At 46.0% G+C, this 24,657-nt stretch overlaps 2 long non-coding RNA genes across 3 annotated transcripts in view; both read right to left on the reverse strand.

Annotated features, from left to right (window-relative positions):
• Window positions 1-328: 328 nt before the first annotated feature.
• LOC133755401 (uncharacterized) lies at window positions 329-11,122 on the reverse strand. The gene is made up of 3 exons (XR_009865398.1): window positions 10,985-11,122; window positions 9,117-9,228; window positions 329-2,655 (listed from the first exon to the last, which is right to left on the reverse strand). It is a non-coding gene; the product is annotated as an uncharacterized LOC133755401 (long non-coding RNA).
• An 11,181-nt stretch (window positions 11,123-22,303) lies between these two features.
• The window catches only part of LOC133755400 (uncharacterized), a 36,094-nt gene continuing 33,740 nt past the window's right edge, over window positions 22,304-24,657 (reverse strand). For both annotated transcript variants that reach the window (XR_009865397.1, XR_009865396.1), the window contains exon 8: window positions 22,304-24,281. This is a non-coding gene — a long non-coding RNA (uncharacterized LOC133755400). The remainder of the gene's footprint in view (window positions 24,282-24,657) is intronic.

A 24,657-nucleotide genomic window follows, 5' to 3' on the forward strand; every position in this document is an offset into this window, starting at 1 on the left:
CTGGGTTCCACTCCCTCCTCTCCCTCCAGGGCCTGGGCCCCACTTCCTGCTTGCCCTCCAGGACAAGGGCCCCACTCCAATCCTCTCCCTCCAGGGCCAGGCCCTGATCCCGAGCTCACAATCCCAGGTCAGGCCCTGCTCCCCTCCTCACCCTTCAGGGCCTGGACTCTGCTCCATTCCTCGCATCCCAGGTCCAAGGCCCGCTCCACACACTGCCCTCCAGGGCCAGGCCACAATACCCTCCATGCCCTCCAGGGCAGGACCCTGCTCCCCTCCTCGCCCTCCAGGGCCTGCTTCCCACACCCACACCCCTGCAAACCCTCGTGGACAAGGGCCCCACTCCAAGCCTAACCCTCAAGGGCCGGGCTCTGCTCCCCTGCTCGCCCTCCAAGGTCAGGCCCGGCCCTCCTCCTCACCCTCAAGGGCCGGGCCCTGCCCCCCAGACTGCTCTCCAGGCTTGAGCCCCACTCCCCTCAAGGCCCTCCAGCTGTGAGACCCACTCACCTCACCACCCTCCAGGGCCGGACACTGCTCCCCTCTTGGCTGTCCAGGGCCTGGGCCCCACACCCCTCCTTGCCCTCCAGGGCCTGAGCCCCGCTCTGTTCAATGCCCTCCAGGTCCAGACCCCAGTGCCCTCAACGCCCTCGAGGGCCACACCCTGATCCCCTCCTTGCCCTCCAGGGCCTGAGCCCCGCTCTGTTCAATGCCCTCCAGGTCCAGACCCCAGTGCCCTCAACGCCCTCAAGGGCCACACCCTGATCCCTTCCTGGCCCTTCAGGGCAGGGGCCCCGCTCTCCACGCTGTCCTCCAAGGCTGGAACCCACTCCCCTCAATGCCCTCCAGTCTGGACCCCGCTCTCCTCCTCGCCCTCCAGGGATTGGGCTCCATCCACACGCGGCCCTCTAGGGCCTGGCCCCACTGCCCTCAACACCATCCAGGGCCAGACCGCACTCCACTGCTCGCCCTCCTGGGCCAGGCTCTGCTGCACTCCTTGACCTCCAGGGCTGGGCCCAGCTCCACTCAGCCATGGCCTTGGCCAACCTCCAGGGCTGGGCCTCACTCCCGTACTTGCCCTGCAGGGTCGGGCCCTGCTCCCTGGAGCTATGGCCATGGTCACCCTCTAGGGACAGGCCCCTTCTCCTCCTGGGGATCCAGGGCCAGTCCCAGCTCCCCTCAGGCAGGGCCCTGGCCACACTCGAGCGACAGGCCATGCTCGAGCGACAGGCCACTCTCTCTCTCCTCCTTGCACACCAGGGCCAGGCAAACTCCCCATAGGCAGAAGGTTTCACAGAGCTGCCTAGAAGGATATGGAAAACATGCACCACGACAAAGCTGTGCGCAGTTCATCAAAATGTCTTGAAAGACAACAAACTCACAACTGCTTCCTTCCACAGACTTTTCAAAGTACCTCATGTTGCTCCCTGCATCACATTAAATAACGAGAACAAATGCTGGCACATAACAGAAACATCTTTGAAAGACAACAAATACACCTTTACCAAGAGAGAGTCCTCTGCCCCAATTCACACTTCTATAAGCTGACCACAACCACAAATTGCATTCCAGGCTAGATCAGGTTCTTGTCTTCCTAAGCACAACACCTATCCAGTTTTCTCCCAGATAAGCCTCTCTCCATCCCTGGTATGCCTGACACCTTTCTCGAAGTTTCCTGAATAACCGTGCACACATACCACAGTCCCTAAGAAAGACCACACTACACCCCTCACCATTTTCTTACTCTCATTTTCCTAAGTTTTGTGCCCAGGCCCTGTCCAGGTCTAACACTCGGAGACTCCACCAGTTCTACTAGGAGACCTACCAGCTCCTCCCTATTATGACTCTACTGAAAGTCACCTGACCTCCTCCATACACTCCTTAAATTTCCCTCTCTATGTCATAGGATGGCAATATACACAAAATACCTGATTTCAGCTCCCAACTCCTTGCATGCCCCAGGTTCTTCCATGGCATCTAACCCTCCACTCCCATCACACAAAATACCTCCATCCCGTCATTCTTAGCCCCAAAATATAAAACCAAAACTTTTATTAACATGTCTCTCCAAACCAGACTTCTTAGGTTTTGTACTCTGACTCAACAGCACACACTTTTCCTCCAGGTCTCCCTCCCATTTCCTGGAGACCCAAGGCTCCCCCTCTTACCATGTTCTTTGGCCCCTAATTCTCTGCAGAGCACCAGGGACTCATTCCCCAACATCCTATCCACTCTGTCTCCATGGTCTCCCACTCTACTGAAGCCTACCAGGCCCCTACATTTCTCCCCATGCCTGTGGGGCTACCCCACGTGACCCTCCATGCTATGGGAATGAAGGCCACATCTCTGTCTGCATGGGCCACCCAACCCCAGGGAATGGGTTGTCCCTTCCCTTCCTCTTTGGTACCCAGGCTACGGCCACCACTGAGGGGGCCACATCTACTTACCAGTTGCTCCTCTCTAGGATGAAGGCCCAGCTGGCGTTGAGCAGGAAGCCGTGCAGTCTCCAGAAATTGAAGATTACTTGGAAGATGAGCTTCAGCATCCACTCTGGGTTAGTTTCACATCCAGGACTTCTGGGAGGGAGGAGGGGAGGGCGGCAGACATCCACTTCTCGGCTTCTTCATTGCTGGGCCGCTGCCTCCCCCACTGCCTCCAAACCTGTGGATTTCAGAGGAGAACGCTGTTGAGAAGTCCCAGGATCCCATCTCCTTTGAGGCAGGCCCTGGACATCTCTGTCCTGTAAGCTTACAGGCGCTAGCACCATCCAAATAGCACCCCCCCCCCCTTACTTCCAGGAAACACAGCGTCCATGAAGGAGGCCGAGCTACCTTGATGAACCAGGGGCAGCAGCCTTAGTCCCAGCCTGGCATAGCCACACTGTGTTCACCACGATTAGCAGCGCTCCAGGGACACCGTCGATCGAGATTCTGCTGATCAGAAGCTCAGGACAGTGTGGAGCTCTCTAGACCTCTGACGTAAGATACAGCCACTCCTGTTGGTGCAGCGCTCCGCCAAACTGCCCCTGCTCAGGGTACTGAATGGAGGATACCTGCCCAGCATCCTTGGCCTGGTCTGTGCCCGGGGGCTGCCCAGAGTCAGAGAGCAGGGCTGGTGCTGTGTTACAGCACGTTAAAGCCACAGCATGCAGTGCTGTCTTTCCATGTGGGTGCCAGTGTGTGTTCTGGCTACTCCACTTCCAATCCAGCTCCCTCCTAACGTGCCTGGGGAAGCGGTGGAGGATGTCCCAATTCCTTGGGCCCCTGAAGCCACATGGGAGACCCAGAAGAAGGTCCTGGATCCTGACTTCATATTGGCTCAGTTTGGCCATCACAGTCATTCCGGGAGTGTACTGGCAAATGGAAAACCTCTCTCTCCCTCTCTTACTCTCTCACTCTCTCAATCTCCTTCACCTGCACTTGCTCTGTTTCTCTCTCTTTAATTCATTTTTTAAATTTGATTGATTTTTTTTGACAGGCAGAGTTAGTGAGAGGGAGAGACAGAGACAAAGGTTTTCCTTCTGTGGTTTTAACTCCCAAATGGCCACAATGGCCGGTGCTACGCAAATCCAAAGCCAGGAGCCAGGTGCCGCCTCCTGGTCTCCCACACGGGTGCAGGGGCCCAAGCACTTGGGCCACCCTCCACTGCCCTCCTGGGACACAACAGAGAGCTGGAATGGAAGAGGAGCAGCCGGGACTAAATCTGGTGCCCATATGGGATGCCAGTGCTGCAGGCAGAGGATTAGTAAAGTGACCCACGGCGCTGGCCTTCTCTCTAATTCTTAGAAATAAATGAAATAATCATTTTGAAAAAAAAAAAAACACTATCATCTCATTAGATAGAGAAATAACCTGAAAAGATTCCATCCCATTTATGATAAAGAAACCTCCACAAAATAGGTATAAAAGAAATACGTAACAAAATCTTAAAGGCTAGTATCACAAATCAACAGCCAATGGCATGCTGGATGGGCAAAAAGTGAAAGAATTTTTCTCAAACATGTAACAACACAAGGATATAACCTTCTTCCACTCTTACTGAACGCAGAACTGTAAATTTTCACAAGAGAAAGAAAGGAGAAATAAGAAAGAAACAGTACCTAGATTATAAAAGAGAAAGTGAGTTTCTAAATGCTTACAGGTGACATGATATGGTACCAGAAAAAAACTAAAACAATCCACCAAAAACACTGCTAGAACTGGTGAAAAAATTCAGTGAAGTTTCAGGTTACAAATAAACATACTGTGTAAGCAGCAGTTTTTACACATTAATGATGAACTTACTGACAGAGCAAACAACAAATATCCCAAGGATGATAACCACAAAAATAAAAGGTTTAGAAAAAAATTTAACCAAGAAGCCAAAGAGCTCTATCACGAAAAATCACTATACACTGATGAAAGAAATCACCAAGGACACAAAAGTGGAAAGATGTCTCTTTTGGTGGATTTGAAGAATCAGTATAATTAAAATTTCTACTTTTATTTCTAATGCTACCTAAAGATTCAATTAAATTTTCATCAAAATACCAATGACGTTCTTTACAGAATTACATAAAAAAACTTAAAATTCATACAAAATCACTGAAGATCCATAATAGATAAGGTGTTCCTGAGCAAAAGAGAAACAAAGTTAGCCCGAATACCAAACAACACCTGGTTCAAAGCATTCTACAAACAACACGAAGCAAAATATCATAGCACTTGCATAAAATGTGACACACAGACCAATAGAAGAAAACAAGGCGAGCTCCAAAATTAGTCCCAATATGTACAACACCAGATTTTTACAAACGGACTCAGACCATCCATTGGAAAACGCTTCAACAAGTGGTGTTGCCAAAAATGGATGTATTTGTGTAGAACATTGAAATTAGATTCTTAACTCCCACAAAATAAGAAAATCAACTCAAAATGGATAAGAGACCTACATCTATGACGCAGGACTGTGAATCTTTTTGAAGGAAATACAAGGAAAAGCTCCAAGACACTGAAATAGGGGATGACTCTTAGACAAGACCCTCAAAGCCCAAGTAGCAAAATCAAAACCTAACAAATGGGATCAAATGAAATTAAAAGCTTTGCACAGCAAAGGAAGTCATCATAGAGTGAAGAGACAACCAAGAGAATGAGCAAAAGATACTCGTCAGCTACCTATTGAAAAGGATTAATATCAAGAATACATCTACAACTTAAAAAAACAGCCAAAAAAATATCCAACCAATTCAGTTATGAAATGGCCAAAGGAACTCAACAGACAGTTCCCCATAGATATACAGATGGCCAACAAATACAGGAAAAAAATGCTCAACATCACAAGCTATCAGGGAAATGCAAATCAAACCACAATGAGAAATCAGCTCACAAATACATATTGGATAAAACCACAGGACAAGCTGGCGCCGTGGCTTAACAGGCTAATCCTCCACCTTACGGCACCGGCACACTGGGTTCTAGTCTCAGTTAGGGCGCCGGATTCTATCCCAGTTGCTCCTCTTCCAGGCCAGCTCTCTGCTATGGCCCGGGAAGGCAGTGGAGGATGGCCCAAGTCCTTGGGCCCTGCACCTGCATGGGAGACCAGGAGAAGCACCTGGCTCCTGCCTTCAGATCAGTGAGATGCGCCGGCCGCAGCAGCCATTGGAGGGTGAACTAATGGCAAAAAGGAAGACCTTTCCTCTCGTCTCTCTCTCTCTCTCTCACTATCCACTCTGCCTGTCAAAAAAAAAAAAAAAAAAAAAAACCCACAGGACAGAGAGTCACAATGAGGAGGAGGATGTGGGAAAAGGGGAACAATTACACAGTGGTGGTGGGAATGTAAATTAGTGCAGACACTGTGGAAAACAGTATGGAGATTTCTTAAGAAACCAGAAACAGACTTGCCATATGATGGAGAAATCCCTCTACTGGCTATAACCCAAAATACATGAACGTATTGTATCAGAGAGATACGTTCACAATAATTACTGCAGTATGCTTCACGGAGTGACAACAAGAAATTGATGAAGACTTCTAACATCACCAGTGGAATGGGTAAGAATAATACTATACATACATACACACACACACACACACAATGAAACAAACTTGCAAATCCCTCTTTCCACAAACTTTTTCAAGGACCCTCATGATGCTCTCTGCATTAACTTATATAGCCAGAACAAATGTGGGCACACCACAGACACTCCTTTGAAAGCCAAGAAAAACACGTTTACCAAGAGAAATCCTCCGCCATAATTCTGACTTCTACAGACTACAAGCCACAAACTTCATTCTCAAGCTAAATCAGGTTCTCCATGTACCTAAGCCCCCTATCGACCCTTATCTTATTTTGGATAAGATCTTCTCCATCTCTTGGTAGTCTGGAGACTTTGGTCGAATTTCCTGATTAACTCAGCACCCATTTCCCAGCCCCTTCTGAAAGTTCCCTCTGCCCACCTCCCGATTTCCTTTCCCTCACTTTAACTAAGATTTCTCTCCAGGCCCTGTCCCGGATCTAACACTCTGATACTCCACTAGTTCTGTTTTTTTTTTTTTTTTTTTGGTTTTTTTTTTTTTTTTTGACAGGCAGAGTGGACAATGAGAGAGAGACAGACAGAGAGAAAAGTCTTCCTTTACCTATGGTTCACCCTCCAATGGCCGCTGCAGCTGGCCCCACTGCACTGATCTGAAGCCAGGATCCAGGTGCTCCTCCTGATCTCCCATGCGGGTGCAGGGCCCAAGCACTTGGGCCATCCTCCACTGCACTTCCGGGCCACAGCGCGCCTACCGTGGCGGCCATTGGAGGGTGAACCAAAATGGCAAAAGGAAGACCTTTCTCTCTGTCTCTCTCTGTCCACTCTGCCTGTCAAAAAAAAAAAAAAAAAAAAAAGAAGGGGAGAGAGAGAAAGAGAGAGAGAGCTTCTCTTCCTAGGTGTCTGAAGTTGCTGGAGCCCCAGGATGAAGCTGGAAACTTGAGTGGAACCTGGATGGAAACCCCAGGTCTCATCCTGGTACTCTCAATGCTGGGCCCAAAGATTGCCCAAGCAGTTTACACACACTGCATCGTGGGTCTGATTAAATGCATCATGGGTCTAATCATGTGTATGAAAATTGGGAAGTGGAGTTCAGAATACCTTGGCAACTGAAACATCATACTGTCCTTAGCTAAGATCTTAGATAACATAAAAGATTTGGGCAAGGTTCATCTGCCAGTGTCCATGTCCCATTGTGGTATGTTCAATTTGTCATCCTTTTCTGGTGACTGTCAATTGAGGGTAAAGCCCATGGCATTGACCTCTTACCCAGCCTGAGGAAGGCCTACGAGCAGAAAAGGGGCAGCTCTGTTGTGATTGATTTGAAGGAATGCTGTACACTTACTCATCCCTGCTCTGGGGTTAGTGTAAAACTAGGTTCCATTGGTCATGAGCCCTGTAAGAGCCCGTCTACACCTGCTACCCCGTGATGGGCTGGGAAGTGGACCAATGTGGAGAGAGCGGCCAGTGCACAGGAGCGAGTGTGCTCCACATGTGGCTCACAGTCCCACTGAGGGTGATGACGTCACCTGCACAGAATGTTGGCAAGGCCAGACTTCTGTGATGTCATCCTCCATGGCAGTTATTAGGCCTCGCTGCCAGCACAGTGGCACAGGGACAGGCGCCGAGGCCAGGGACAGAGCAGGGAGAGCGGTCTGTGGGGAGAGGGCCTGGGGAGCAAAGGAGTGGTGGACACAGGTGAGGGAAGGGCGAAGGCAGGATGGGGGTATGGGCACGGGCAGGGTAATGGAGGGTGTGGACAACTGAGGGTGGGCCGAGGGAGGGCCGAGGGAGGGCGAGGGTGGGCCGAGCGTGGGCTAGGGTGGGCCGAGGGAGGGTGAGGGAGGGCGAGGGAGGGCTGAGGGAGGGCGAGGGTGGGCCGAGGGTGGGCCGAGGGAGGGCGAGGGTGGGCCGAGGGTGAGCCGAGGGTGGGCCGAGGGTGGGCCGAGGGAGGGCCGAGGGTGGGCCGAGGGTGGGCGAGGGTGGGCCGAGGGAGGGCGAGGGAGGGCGAGGGTGGGCCGAGGGTGGGCCGAGGGTGGGCCGAGGGAGGGCCGAGGGTGGGCCGAGGGTGGGCGAGGGAGGGCCGAGGGAGGGCGAGGGTGGGCCGAGGGTGGGCCGAGGGAGGGCGAGGGTGGGCCGAGGGTGGGCCGAGGGAGGGCGAGGGTGGGCCGAGGGAGGGCGAGGGTGGGCCGAGGGTGGGCCGAGGGTGGGCGAGGGTGGGCCGAGGCTGGGCCGAGGGTGGGCGAGGGAGGGCCGAAGGAGGCTGAGCGTGGGTTTAGTGTGCAACTGGGAGGGAGAAGGGGAGCATGGGGTGATGGCGGTGGCAGGCATGGAATGGGGCACTGGATCCGGGGCAATGGGGAGAGCAGTGGAAGAAGAGACTGGGGGCCAATGTGGGGGCTCCCTGTGGCATAATGCTGCACCATGGGCATGGGTACGAGGGGAGAGTGCTGGGTATTACTCAACCCAACCTGCACTCCCCTGCCTTGTGACGAGGCAAGGGTTTGAATCCCTGAAACCAGATCCAACTCATTGCCTGTGTTTATAAATAAAGTTTCCACATTGATCCGAAAATTACCGTGTGGTGTGTAATTTTTCACAAAGATGTATGCATTTGAAACAGAAATGAGTGAAAGAGGTGGTGACAGAGAGGTCTTCCTTCCTCTGGTTCACTTCCCACAGGACCCCAACAGTCAGGTCGGGGCCAGGATGGAGCCTGGAGCAGGGAAGTCCTACTGCTCTCCTAAATGGGTGGGAGGGCCAAAGTACTTGGGCCTGGGTCTGCTGTATTCCTAGGCACACAAGCAGGAGATTGGATGGGAAGCGGAGCAGCTGGGACTTGAAATAGTGCTCCAATGTGGGAGCTTAGCTGAACAGAAGCTCCAAAAAGGTTGGCTCCCTTGTGAAGTGTCATTGATTATAAGAGTTTGCACACCCTAGGGATGGAAGGTGGTGTTCCATCTGCTAGTTCACGTGCACACCACGCTGGGTACTTCTGCCTGAGACAGTGTTGGGACCCCCCAGGTATACATACAATCTTTGGCACCTCCCCTTGCCAGCTGAGGGAGGCCTGGTTTTGAGTGGAGAGCTTCACTGAAGAGGGCCGACTCACCTCGTGGGACTAGAGATGGGAGGGGAGGTCCTGAGCCCAGCCGGGTCCTAGGCTGTGTCTGCTGCTGAAGGAGGCGCTCATGTCCGGCTTTCCCCAGCAATGTGCTCGACAGCTATGAAACAAGACAAAACCAACAACCTTTAAGGCCTCTGGGAATCCACCAACAAACAAACAAACAAACAAACCACAAAACAGACAGCACTGATTGATGGAGAATTGCTGACCACCCAGGAAAGGAGAGTGGGAGAAGGTGGTGTGCTGGCCTGGAGCTGTGTCCCTTTCCTCCCCACCCTGAGCTTGTGGTGCTACCAGGGTAGGTGGGGCTGTCTGTGAAAACCAGCCGCTTGGTTTGTTGGACATGGTGTGCAGGGGAGAGCAAGGAACCCGTGCTCAAGTCCTCGCCAGTAAAAAGAGCAAACTTCACAGGACAGAACACAGGAAAGCGGCAGTCCTGCTGGCCAGAGGTTAGAGGCCCTTTGGGACAGGGGAAGACCAGTGTGCCAAATGATTTTGTTTATTTTTTTGTGATTAGTTATTTATTTGGAAGCCCAAGATACAGAGAGGGTGACACAGAGAGATCTTCCATCCAACTGGTTTACTCCCCAGATGGTTGCAACAACCACCATGGAGCCAGGCCAAAGCCAGGAGTCAGGAGTCAAGTCTTCCAGGTCTCCCGTGAGGTTGGCAGGGCCCCACGCACTTGTTCAATCTACCACTGCTTTCCCCAGGACATCAGGGAGAATCCTGATCAGAAGTGGAACAGCCTGGTTACAAACCAGTGCCCATATGGGACGCTGCCATTACAAAAGGTGACTGAACCTACTATGCTACAACAATGGCCCCCAAATTTTTATTGACTGGAAAGGCAGGGACACACAAAAGAGAAAGAGACAGGTGGGGAGACCTTCCATCCTTGTTTAGCCCTCCAAGTATGTAGAACATCCATGGCTGGGCCTGGCAGAAGCCAGGACCCAGGCATTCAACCTGGGTCCATGCGGGTGGCAAGGACCCAACAACCTGAGCCACTACCTGCTGTCTCCCAGGGTGGGTATTACAGGAAACTGGAACTGCAAGGAGAGCTGGGACTTGAACTCAGGCCCTGTTATGGGATGGGAGCGTCCCAACAGGTGGTGTCATCGCTGTGCCACACACCCTCCCCCGAAGAGAAGTCTACCAGGAGAATCCTGGATGCCATGGTTGGGCTAGACTGAACTCAGCAACCAGGAGCTTCATTCATGTCGCCCACGTGGGAAAGCAGAGAAGATGGCCCATGTCTTTGGGCCTCTGAATCCAACTAGGATACCTGGGGGAAGCTCCCTGAGTCATGGGGTGCAGAAGATCTGCTCCACCTCATTAAGCTGTCCCATCCTTGGAGAGAGAGCCATGTTCCCAGAACCAGCTCTCTGTGGCTGCTCCACCTTGGCTTTGAGCCCCTGAGCCTCTGATACGTTGAGTGCCTGGGAGTACCTCACAGTCCTACCTGGGTGCACAGCCCCCACCAATCCTCCAGGCCAGACTCAAGGTCAGTGGGGAACAGGGACTTTGCTCTCTGGCAATATCCCTGGATCCCACACGTGCACCAAGAGTCACTCGCCATGGCCCCTCCTTGTTTCACAATGGCACCTCCTCCCCACCATCTGCCCAAGACCTGCTCAGCTGCTCCTTATGCCCATAATGCCACCTGCCCTCTCTCAGCCACCTGTTTGTGGGGAAACGGGGAGAGGGAAATGTGCCCCTTTTTTCCCACTGGGTAAGTGGGTACCCTGTCGCACTGAGGACTCCAGGCCGCATTCACAGACACTGGAGTCGAACAGCCTCTCCCTCCAGCTAGATCACCAGTGTGACGGGTTTCTGCACTCTGATCTTACCTCACCTCCAAAGCTGGTGCAGTCTCCCGCTCTCGGCTCCTGTGGTCGTGTCTTGGGTCTGTGTTCTCATTAAGTGTAGAAAATCATCAGCTCCCAGCACCAGCACTACTCCTGTCACTTCTGCCCCTCTGGAGGTCCTGTGGCCTGCAAATCCCAGCATCAAATACAATACAGCAGCTCCAGCCTCACCCTCTGGCAGTGACTAGGGGGTTTGCTTGCTCCATCTAATGGGCTTCACTGCTACTCCTGGGGCTCTGGCCCATCATGCAATAGCTCAGGGCCACATAACCAGCTGTCCCAGGGTCAGCTTGGCCTGCTCCCAGAACCATGATCTCTAGCACTTCTTGTATCACGTTTGGGTGATGGGTGGTGAGCCGTCACTGGGCCCACTCACAGAGCCAGCCAGGGGTGCTTCCAGAAAGAATGTCATTTCTGCAGCTCTGTTCCCTCACTCTAGTGGTGGCTGAGGGACTCCATACCAGGGGGCCAAGCAACTCCAATGGACCCCAGAAATACCCATACCCTTCATGCTACTGGAGTGAACTACAGCAAAATAAGCTCTAGGGAGAGGCCGCTATGGTATTTCACGTTAAACAGAGACAAAACATGCTACATAGTCAATACCTAAAGACAGACTTACAGGAAAAATCCTTCAATCCTGGAAAACCATCCCTTCAAAATGATACCAAAAAAAACTGATCTACCAGATGTGCGAGAATCAACATAGGGACAGAAGAGTGAAAAGTAAAACAATAGGCTACTCAAAAAGGATATAACAACACTAGAGTGCCAGACCACAAAGAAAAGGTGGTGGGTAAATTGCCAGATAATGAATTCAAAAGACGGCCTAGAAGGATACTCAGAGACACAAGAGAATATGGACAGTTACCTGAACATTCTGCAAGTGATGAATGATATCAATGAATGAAAACTTCAACAGAGACAGAGGTCTTGAAAGACTAAAGAGAAATCTTAGAAAGCATGAAGTGACTGAGGCAAAAAAGTTACAAATCTCAACAACAGAGACTAGATTGAGCAAAAGAAAGAATACCTGAACTAAAGGATGAGTCTTTTCAAATATACCAGTCAGACAAAAGGAACAAAAGAGAACATGGCCTCCTGAGACCAGCGGAACACAACATAAACAAGTACTCACATTTCCGCAGTCACTGAGGGAGAAGAAGAACCAGTACAGTGAGATAACAGCCGAAAACTTGCCCAGGCTGGAGAAATATATGGACACTGATGTACGGAAGGCTTCAAAAGTCCTTGAGAGAAGTGACCAGAAAAAGTTCTGTCACCTTATACTTGTACTCAAAAGAACAACACAAAGAGAGAAAAAGAACTGAATCAGAAAAGCATTGGTCTCTTTTAATGGAAACCCCGATTAGATTATTAGTACATTTTCCCCACAAAGATTAAAGGACTCATAAAATAGAAAATCCATTCATGATTAAAATCATGAACACATGACATCTAGAAAAAAATTTCTCAAGATAATAAACCCATACATGACAAACCCTCAGCCAATGTCGTATGAAATGGAGAATTCCAAAGCATTTCCTCTAACATCTTTGACCACATAAGGATAACAGTGGGCAGAGTGCACTCTCACTGGTCTGATTCAATATGAAACTAGAGGTCTTAGCCAGAGTGATTAGGCAAGACTAGGCAATCAAAAAACATGCAACTGAAAAGATAAAATCAAATTATCCTTGTTTGCAGTTGGCATGATTCCACAGGGTGTGAAAGAGTTTCCACCAAGGGACTTTTAAGTAGAATACTATATTTAATACAATAACAAACACACTGAGAAAGAACTTAGAAGGGTAATTTTATTCCCAATACTATAAGAGGTATAAAACTGCTTGGATTAATGTCAGCTAAGCATGCGAAAGACTTCTACATTGAAAAATACAAAAACAATTGCAAATTTGGTAGGAGATAAAAACAATTTAAGACCTACCATGTTCATGGACTGGAGAAAATACAATTATTAAAAACAACAACACTTACCCTCAGTAATGTACAGGTTCAATGAAACTCCAATCAAAATATCAATAGTAAATACAACACTAAAACTCACATGGAAGCACAAAAGAATGGATAGACACAGTAACCCTGAATAACCATATCAAAGATGAAGCCCTCATAATACCAGATTTCAAGACAGCCTACAGAACCAAAACAGCATGGGACTAATAAAAATCATACAATAGGTCAGAAACCCCAGCAATCAACGCACCCATCGACAGCTGACTTACCTTTGACAAAGGCCCAACCAGCCTGCTCAGGAGAAAGCTCTTATTCCAATTAATGGTACTGTGTAGACTGGACATCCACATGCAGAAGCGTGAACTTGACTCGTTATTTCTCATCCTACCCAAAAATTAAAGGCATAAGGAATCAAAAGTCCTAAATGTAAGACCTAAAAGTACAAAATTACTAACACTAAGGGGAAGCACATGGATCTATAGATGACAGTTTTTTTAGATAAGATCACAAAAGCACACAGGATAAAAGCCAAAGTAGGAAAGTGGAGTTAGATTATGCACAGCTAACAATCAACAGTGAAGGGCCAGTAGAGTGGGACAAAATATTGGCAAATTGTTCATCTGAATGGATTAACATCCAGAACACATAAGGAGCCTAATAGCTCAACAATCCAAACAAATAATCCAATTAGTAAATGGGCAAAGGATCTCAATAGACATTTCTCAAAAGAATATAAATGACAAAGAAATACATCAAAAACTGCTCAAGAGCAATGCACAGAGGGGAATGCAAACCAAAACTGTAATCAGTTATCATCCCACTCCAGTCTGAATGCCCATTATGAAAATGGCAAAAAAAACAATGATCATAAGGATCTGGAGAAAAGGGAATCCTAACACATTTCTGGCTGGGATATAAAGTAGTATAGGCCTTTAAGAGAACACTGTGGAGATCCCTCAAAAATGAAAAACAGAACATCCAGAGGCCCCAAGTATCCAGCCTCTGGGGATATTCTTTGAAGGAACTGAAATCCGCACATTAACTAGAAACCTGCACCATCATGTTCACTGTAGCTCTAGTCACAATAGCCAAGATACACCGTGAACTTACGTATACCTCAATGAGTGAGTGGACAAAGAAATGTGCCAGACATAAAAAGCAGTGTGAATTCAGCCACAGGTAAAGAAGAAATCTTGACACACATAGAAATCATGGGTAGAACTGGAGATCACTGTGTACAGCAGAATAAGCCAGACACTGAAAGAAACACGACCTGCTGTCTCATATACGGGACTTCATATACAGTTGGTCTGAATGTTAAACAGTGATTACTAGAAGCCTGGAAATGAGGAGGAAGGGGAAAGGATTGGAAAATGAGTATGAAAGAATACCTGGGTGAAGGTACCAGATTCTCTTCTTGGCAGCACAGTAGGGCAACTATAATCCATTGTAAATTTGTATATTCTGAATCTTACTACTCAGAAAGAAGGAGCTGGTAGGTTCCAAACAAAGAAAAAGTAAGGAAATGAAAAGGCTCATTTCTAGGTATGACTGGAGTGTATGATGTGTATGTTTTGAAATATTGCACTGTACCCTTTAAAAATGTACAAGTAATACATGTTAACTCAAAACTAACAAATATAGCAATTGTGAATCAATTTATAAACGCAAAAAACGTTAACTTGAGCAAATATTTATCCCAAAATAGAATACCTGTGTTTGATTCTCATTTTTGCTCCTGACTACAGGTCATGTGGACACTGGGAGACACTGGTGATTGTTGAAGTCATCGGGGTCCTGCCACCCCGGATGACCTGGACTGAGTAGCTAATCGCTGGCTTCAGCCTGGTACAACCCCATCCTGGGCATATGCAGACTAGAACAGCAAATGAGAGCACTCTCTCTGTCATTCTCTTGTTTAGTTTGTCTGTATTGCAAATCCCAAATAAGTAAAAATAATTCAATTGTTGACAAATGAAAAAATCCCAGAATATTGAAATTATAGAGTTCAGGATTTTCCATACAGCTACAACCATGACATGCTGTGTGATGGTGAAAAAACAAAAAGAAAACTGACATATGGCCGGCGCTGTGTCTTAACAGGCTAATCCTCCGCCTTGTGGCGCTGGCACACTGGGTTCTAGTCCCGGTTGGGGCGCCGGATTCTATCCCGGTTGCGCCTCTTCCAGGCCAGCTCTCTGCTATGGCCCGGGAAGGCAGTGGAGGATGGCCCCAGTCCTTGGGCCCTGCACCCACATGGGAGACCAAAATTTCAGGGATTGCCGAAGGTGAAGGGAGACAAAAGGGATAAATTGATGAAGCAAAGGTTTGCTTCAAATCATGTAATCACACTTTTTATTGAAATGGGCATTCCTGACATAGCTGTCAAAACCCACAGAACTGTACCAAAAACCTTAACATAAACTGTAGACTAGTTAATAGCAGTGCATTCAGATTGGTACATCAACCATGATAACTACACCACACTATGGCAAGATACCAACAATGTAAGTGTGTGTGGGGGTGTGTGTGTGTGTTTGGAGGGAGATATGTGAGAATTCTCTGAACTACTGGCTCAGGTTATCTGTAAACCTAAAGTTCTTGTATAAATGTAAGGTTTATTCATTTTCCTTCATGTGAGAACGTGACTAGCCAAATCAGGATACTGGTGACTTCTGGTGAAAGGTTCCATAATACTGCATATCGAGATCCATCAACCTGGAGTCAGGGCAGGTGATGAATTCTGTGCATGTGTCTTTACCTACAGGCACACAGAGTACCCCTGGAATCCAGGCTGGGGATCAGCTGGGTTCAAACAGCTATCTTATGGCCCTCCCCTACACAGGTACACAAGTTGGAGTGAGTTTCTCTCCCAATCCTCACTGCTGAGCTTTGGATGTTTCAAGACCGGAATGGTGTTTGTTAGGCGTTCCTCAGTATTCTCTGATGTTTCTGAAACCAGCTCACCCTTTTCTCACCTCCTTTGGTTTCCATCTACTCCAATGTGACCTTCTCCTTTTGGGGTTATTCACAGCGGCCAAACCTGATTTTCTTCCATCTGCTTCCTCAGTTCTAGATCCTGAGAAGAAAGGCTCAGGCCAGGCGCCTGTGAGATGCACACAACGGGAATTCAGATCAAGTCTCAGGTGCAGGCTCCAAGGCACCCTGAACACAGATCCCAACCCAGAGGAACTCACAGAAAACTGAGCAAGAAGGGTCCTCAGAGAAAACAACAAAAACTTTATCTTACTTGTGAGAAACATGACATTCAGAAGAAGAGCTTTTGCACAGCCCCCTATCACGTGATGGCGGCAGGAGCATTCCATGAGCCTTGGCCTACAGATTCCCTGACTCAAACCTTAATTCACCCTCTGGGAACTCAAAGTTACATGTTTCACAGTTTTACACAAACCATTGTATTATCAAGAAAACAAAACAGATAGGTCTCATCCTGGACAAATCTTTTTATCATTGCTCTATAGAGCCATTATTTATAGCTAGTTTTCATTCAGGATGGATACAGGGCCAAGGAACACAACAGAGTGCAGCCGTCCTGATCACTCATACACAGAAGAACTTAGGTTACTCTTTGTAGAAGTTCAGGCTTCTACGCTAGATGATCTTCCTGAGAGCAGGGACTCTGCCCTCATCCCCAGAGTCTGTGGATAAAAGGATCCGGTAAGTATTGTTAATGACAAAATGCAGTCAATAGGAACAACTCACTTTCAACAATTGTCTCACATCCCAAACAAGTGCTGCTGTGGGTCAGCGTTAAACCAACCAAGGTCACATCCCAAACAAGTGCTGCTGTGGGTCAGCGTTAAACCAACCAAGGTTCAGCCATAACAAAGGTTACCTGAGATGTGATGACATGTCCAGATGTGCAAAGAATGCTGTCAGAGACGATCCCTTACCTGCTCTGAGCATATTCTCCTTGCATTCAAAATGGATGAGGCAGTGTGAATCACTAGAGTTGGATGATTAAAGAAAACGTGCAGAGGAAAGGGCTCTCAGTCTTTCCCAGGTGGAGACAAACAACACACATATCACAGTCGCTGGGAGCTTGTGGAAGATACCTGATAGTAGCAGCCCAGAAGTCCCATTTCAGATACTGCCTCAAGAGACTATGTAGCAATGGAAAAGGCTCAACATTAAACAAGCATCCTGGGATGCAGACCCTCAAAAGCCTCGTGATAATGAGTGAGTCAGCTGAAGCGGAGAAATCCCTTCATCTGTTGCAGCATTTGTATGGAAGCTGTCGCTTTTTTCAATTGGGGGTGTCCATCTGACACGGGACAAAAGAACTCTGCTCCCTGAGTCTGTATTTTTAGCCTCTATGTTTGGTGTTAGCTTTCCTCATCTGCTCTACTTGCTCAGGTAGCTCAAGTCTTCCTCAGGGTCATTTCCTCAGTAAGACCCTTGCAATTTTCCTCTCCTCTTAACAGAGGCAGAGGTTGGTTCTTTTTGGAGAGTTATTTTTTTTGAAATTCAGGTTACAAAAACAGAGATTTTCCATTGGCTGGTTCACTCCTCAGCTGGCTGCAGTGGCCAGGGCTGAGCCAGGCCAATACCAGGAGCCCAGTGCTGGGTCTCTCATAGAGGTGGCTGGGACCCAAACACTTGCAGAACCATCACCTGATGCTTTTCCTGGGCCATTATCAGGGAGCTAAATGGGAAGTGGAGCAGCCAGGGCATGAACCGCTTCCCAAATGGGATGCTTGTTTGAAAAATGATAACTTTACAGGCAACATCAAAATTCCTGCCCCAAAGATTGGTTCTCACTCTCCACATTCCTGGATTTTCTTCTAGAAAAAAATCATGAATGAGAGAAATCTGGAGCAATGAAGAGGCCCCCAGAGGAGTCTGAGATCACACAGGCATCTCCTCTGGGGAGACTCAGGATGCAGACATGGTCAATACCAGGCCTACTCACCTGAGGAGGACCTGCAAAGCAACAAGGGGGGTGTGGCCAGCAGGAGGAAGAAGAAGATCCCCAGCAGTGACTGACAAAGTAATCCTATGAATTAAATGAAGATGCAAAGAAATACAGAGCTTAGTGCCCAGAGGCAAGTCCTATGTCACAGAGAATTAGTCACAGGACGGGAAATCTCAACGAGGAACTGGTGCTGGTTTTGGCCCCGGATGCACTGAGTGTTCTGACAATGGGGGAGGGGGAAGGCTGTGAGAAACAGTGTAGGCAGCCTGCAGAAGCAGAGTGCCTGCTCCTCATGTGTCAGATCTGAAAGAGACTCAGATCTGCAAGCAAAAGGAAACTGTTCCTTCCAATATGCTCAATGAGATCTAGATACAAATTTCACCAGCTGGCTCACCGATTTCAAACTCAAGAGGCCCTGAGCAGACAACTCAGCTATCCATTCCAGACTTTCCATCTAGAGAATGTGGGGGACAGGGACCCAACTGCTTGAGATGTGCACTGCTGCCTTCCAGCCTCTGCATTACCAGGAAGCTGGAGTCAGAAGACAGAGCCGCATACTGAAAACAGTCCAACTGCTATCATAACCAAAACAAATGCCCTCTGCTGGGATCTGTTTACAATCAATTATGCCATCTCATATTGATAAGCTTTCCAGAAAACACACTCGGTCCTTATTGACAACGAAAAATTTCAGAGACGCATAATTAGGAAATAAAATAATTAGCTGGGGAAAGAAAAAACATTCAAGGAGATCAAACTGGACACAGAATCATTTTCAAGAACAGGGAGATGCCCATGAAATGAAGCCCTGAAAGAGCAGCAGGAAAACTGCAGAAGGAAGAATGGGGATGAGGAATTTGCACTTAGGTTCAACGAATAGGGCTCGATTCTTGGGGCTCAGAGACAGATATCTCTAAGTTGAAACAATCTGTATGTTGACAAATCAATGTTGTCTGCATTAATAATGTTCTATCAAAAGACAGAACATTCACTGTTTGTCCTGTGGAAGATGGCCATTCCTGAACCAGGAAGAGGAAGAAGAGGCGTGGAACACCAGAGCCACAGGATTCTTGCCAACATCCCACACTGGAGGGAAAGCAACTCAGTCTGAGGAGACAACCACAATCTTTTCAGGAAGCCAGGAGCACACTGTGGAGCATCACTCCCACCACCTAAGATCTAAGGTGCCATGACCTTAGATCCACGACTGCCCATCGTTATCCTTCAGAAGCCACACTCAAAACTGAGAATTAATCACTCAGATCAGTGTTTCTCTTCTCAGCATATAAAGACACTCATGGGATTAAAGAGCGTTCTATGAGAAAGCAACCACTAGATGCAAGAATTTCAAATCCCTTACACAGTATAATTTTGCAGGTAGTGTGCAACACAATGCCATGTAACTAAATATAAAGATACATAATTTTCTCTGCTTACATGTTAAGATGTTGATCAAAGAATGAATGTATTACGGAAATTAAGTTCCACAATCCAGTCATCAATCTTGTGAGTTAGTACCGGTAAAACATCAAGTCAATGAGAAAAACAGGTGTGGTGGGTTAAAGATTCCCTCCCGGGGACCAGGAAGCAGCCTTATAATGGGAAATTGGAAATAATCATGAAGACAGAAAGGGCCTGCTCAGGCAAGAGTGTTTCAGAGCCTTCTTTCTAGCTCAAACTCTGGGATGCTGGGACTGAACTCAGGGGCTGTGTGTTGACAACCAAAGAGATGGGAAAGCCTGGTTAGGTGATGAGACAGAGACATGACTAAGCACTGTGACCATCATGGCAGCCAAAGCAGACCAATGCAGCACTTAATGCACACTGGCATTTCCTGTGGGCCAGACGCCAGCCTGGACAGCCCACATATATTCCTTTCTTTAAAGCAGGAAAAAAAACCTTAATTTCTATCAAATTGAAAAGTATGAACCAACCTTCAAGCAAGGTCATCAAAATAATCAATAACAAAGTTAACAATTAAGATAGCACATACAGGTTTAGACACTAGGAATTAAGAAGCACAGACAATGAAACTGAGAGGGCCAGCAACTGTCACACCGAGGGGCAGCTCTCAGACACGGGAAATCCTCACAGCACAGAGGACCAAAGGGATGCTGCCCCTGGGTTAGAAAATTGATTTGAGCTCCAGGGGAATCACCGTGGAATGCCACAGCCACTCAACAACTGCCCCAGAGACGTGCTCACCTCAAAACAAGAATGTATAAAAATTAATACAAAGTCTCATACAACTAGAAAAGTCCTCCAAGCCCCAATATCCTTGGAACTGCATAAAGACTGAGTTTCATTTTTCTTCTCTTTCCTCTTTGCTGAATTAAATACAAAATAGTTTGTTTTCATTTAATATATGTTTTCTGACTTGATAGCCGAACATTTAAAAGAAATAAAAGGTTTTATATAACAAAGTAGAGACACACTGACCCCAGGGACATCTTCAAGGTGGGCAGCTCCTTTCAGAGACAACCAATACAAGACATAACTGAGCTTGAATCTTACAAATAAAGCCACAAAAGACAGATAAACATTGGAATGTATCCCTTGCCCTGGAATCTGAATTGGGTCTCACCCCCAATTGCCTTCATATCCCACCCTGCATTCTCTTCCAGGTTCCCAAGGTCCCACTGAGTTCCAGGAATTCACCTCTGTCTGCTCCCCTCACCCCACCCCCTCCTTAGCCCTCCTAAAATATAACAAGGCCTGGCCCCTGGGGGTTGGAGCCTTCTGCCACGTGTTCCATCAATGCACACATGGGCAGTTGGTCATCCACCGCTCCAAATTTACATTCTCTGACTTAATTTGGTCCGGCTGTAAGAAAAATAAAAAATAAAAAAGGAACAGAGTTGCAATATAAAAGCAGAAATAACAATAGTTTGCTGGCTATTTGCATTAAGCACAGTAAGAAAAGTTGATATATCACATGGTGATTTCAAATTTGCAAAACTCTAAAGGTTAGCAAGCCTAACCAAGGCAAATATTTTTTTACTTTTACAATTATGATATTGAATCTATGGAGTTCAGGTACTACTAAGAAATGACAACTTCATTTACTCACTTCAGGGGTGGCTAACCTTGAAGCCAGGAAACATCAGATACACCAATGTTTCCATTTAAAGCCTATTAGGAAGAGAACAATTTCTTACTGACCTCATGCAAACAATCACATGGAATCACACTGACATGAAAAGCAAAAGCACTCACAAGGACTTTTCAATCTTGGGGGAATTAAGTAGGAAAAAATGTAATTTTTATCTTTGTTTATGTAATCATATAAACATTGTAAACCACAGAAATATTAGAAAAAGTTTCCCTGAATCTAGAAGAGGTAACATTTTAGTACAGAACCAATAGTATTTTAAATGAAAGACATAGAAATCCTCAAATTTCATTCATTCTATTTAACTACTTCTTGTATTCTTTGATCCCCATTACCAGTTTCATGAATTCACTGGGTGCTTATCAAGAGTTCTGGAGTTCTTGTTAGTCTACTGATCTTAAGACTACCAAAAATCTGTGTTCAATAATATTTGCTAAGAGTCTTCTCCATGAATCTTTTCAGAGAATCAACAGAATTGTGAATGACAAAATACCTAAAAGAGCCATGATTACAATTATAACTAAGCAGTTCACTTATATTCTTCGTGTACAACATTTTAGAAAACACCTGTAGGGTTTTACAAAACTTGTATCCTTTTTAGGCCTCTGGACATGTTATACAAGGGGCAGAGTCTCAAAGATCTTTCAAAGGCCTCTGGGCCCTTTTTCCTTAAGGAAAAATCCCAAGTCACACCAGAACCAGGAGAATGTTATAACTTTTACGTAATCTCTCAAACTTTGACATCTGTAGCATTTACAAAAAACACAACATGAAATTTGGCATCATTTCACAACCCAACAATACACTTGCTACAACCTAAATGGCCTTAAGAGTTAACTGGGTCTCCAAGATGAGAGGTATATCCTTTGAGAATTCCAGGGATCCAATTGGAAATCTCAAAAGTCAATAAGCATTAGTTATAACTTTGAATCAAAAAAAGTCTGTAAAACATGTCAAGAGTTTCAAAACATTCAGTCAAAATAAGATGTTATATGTTTGTGAAAAATAATCATCTATCCAACCAGGGTATTCTAGCAAGAGTGACACACCAGATTTAATCAGAGTCAAAAGTGATCACTCATTTCAAACTAAGTAGATACCCTAGAAGAATCTTTCCTTTTTTCTTTTTTTTTTAGTTTAGACTATTTTTATTCTTTTTTACAGAAAACTTCTTTCAATAAATACGAATTTCGAAAGTACAACTTTTGGATTATAGCAATTCTTCCGCCCCATAACCACCCTCCCACCCACAAACCATCCCATCTCCTACCCCCAATTCCATCCCATTCTTCATTAAGATTCATTTTTAATTATCTTTATATACAGAAGATCAACTCTATTTACTAAGTACAGATTTTAACAGTTTGCACCCACACAGACACACAAAGTATAAAGTACTGTTTGAAGACTAGTTTTACAATCATTCTCATAATACAACACATTAAGGATAGAGGTCCTACATGGGAAGCAAGTGCAAAGTGACTCCTGTTGTTGATTTAACAATTGACATTCTTATTTATGACCTAAGTAATCACCCAAGGCTCTTGTCATGAGCTGCCAAGGCTATGGAAGCCTCTTGAGTTCACAAACTGCAACCTTGTTTGACAAGGCCATAATCAAAGTAGACAGGTTCTCTCCCCTCCTTCCGAGAAAAGTACCCCCCTCTTTGATGGCCCCTTCTTTCTATCAGGATCTCACTCACAGATGTCGTTCATTTAGGTCAATTTTTGCCACAGTGTCTTGGCTTTCCATGCCTGAAAAACTCTCACGGGCTTTGTAGCCAGATCCCAATGTCTTTCAAGGGCTAATTCTGAGGCCAGAGTGCTGTTTATGGCCATTTGTCCTTCTATTAGTCTTCTGTGTATCCTGCTTCCCATGTTGGACTGTTTTCTCATTTTTAATTCTATCAATTATTATTAGCATACACTCTTCTTATTTATGTGATTCCTTTGACTCTTAATCCTATCTTTATGATCAGTTAGCATGTACTGAACTGCATACCTCCTCCCTCTCTTACTCCAACTCTTATTTTTAACAGGGATCAATTTTCAGTTGGATTTAAACACCTAAGAATAATTCTGTGTTAATTAAAGAGTTCAACCAAAGGTATTGAGTAGAAAAAGAAAATACTAAAAAGAATAAAATAGTAAGCTGTTCCTCGACAGTCAATCCTAACGGTACGACTCGGGGTTTGGGGGATTTTTTCTTTCCCTGGAAACCTTTTATTGAAGGTATACAAACATCCTGCATTTTATATATACATATTGAGGAACACAGTGATTCTTTCCATCCTACCCTCTCCCCACCCAAACTTCCACCCTTCTTTCTCTTCCCTCTCCTATTCCCATTCTTATTTTTTTCACTAAGATCTATTTTCAATGAACTTCAAACACTTAAAATTAGTCCTGCACTAAGTAAAGAGTTGAACAGAGAGTATGGAAAACATCTGTCTCTCAGCAGATGAAACAAGCACAGCCATCACATTTCAAAGTTTCAATTTCACTTCTATACATTTTAGGTACTCTTTTAGGCACCAAAGATCAGGGAGACCAGATGGTATTTGTCTTTCTGAGACTGGCTTATTTCACAAAGCATCCAATTCCTTGCATATGGTTGCAAATGAAAGCATTGATTTCGTTTTTTTTTTAATGGTGTAATATTCCCCAGTGTACATATAATTTCTTTGTTCCTCAGTTAATGGACATTTGGGTAGGTTCCATATCTTGCTATTGTGAATTGAGCTGTGATCAACATGGGGGTACAGGTAACACTTTCATATGCTGATTTCATTTCCATTCGGTAAATTCCCAGCAGTGGGATGTCTGGTTCATTTACTAAGTCTATATATTCCGATTTCTGAGGAATCTCCATGCTATCTTCCACAGTGGCTGTACCAGTTTACATTCACAACAACAGTGGATTAGGGTACTTTATTTCCCCACATCCTCATCAGCTGTTGGCTTGTTGATTTCTGAATGAAAGCCATTCTAACTGGGGAGCAAGGTAAAACCTCATGATTTTGGTTTCCATTCCCCTGATGGCTAGTGGTCCTGAACACTTTTTCATGTCTCTGTCGGTCATTTGGATTCTGTCTTTTGCAAACTGCTTATTCAAGTCCTTTGCCCATTTCTTAACCGGGCTGTTTGTTTCTTTGTTGCTGAGTATCTTAATGACTCAAGTCTTTCCAAGAAATCATAACAAATACAGCAGAGAACATCAGGGACCATCCACACTACACATTAAGTCTTCATTTCCTAGGGGAGTTAGTAAAACAATAAAGAAATAAACACAAATAGAACAATCAGCTCATATACTCATCCCACTACTTGAGAACAGTTTGAATACATCAAGCAAATCCAGAAGTAAAGGATAAAATCATCCTCTCTAAATTTTAAGATTCAGGGACTGACAAAAACTGTAAGGAACATCTCCAGCTAGATGCAAAATGTTTAGAACAAGTAAAATTATGATCGAAAATAGGTTTAAAAATAAATAATATTTGCTTCACCAGCAAACCCAGGCATAAATGTATGTTAATGATTCTGAAAATATTTTTTCACCAAAATATATTTTAAAGGAGAATGATTAAGAAAGGAGGAGGTGGGCAGCAGCAGGAGGAGGCAGAGAGAG

This window comes from Lepus europaeus, unplaced genomic scaffold (genome assembly GCF_033115175.1).
Source record: "Lepus europaeus isolate LE1 unplaced genomic scaffold, mLepTim1.pri SCAFFOLD_436, whole genome shotgun sequence".
NCBI classification, from domain to species: Eukaryota; Metazoa; Chordata; class Mammalia; order Lagomorpha; family Leporidae; genus Lepus; species Lepus europaeus.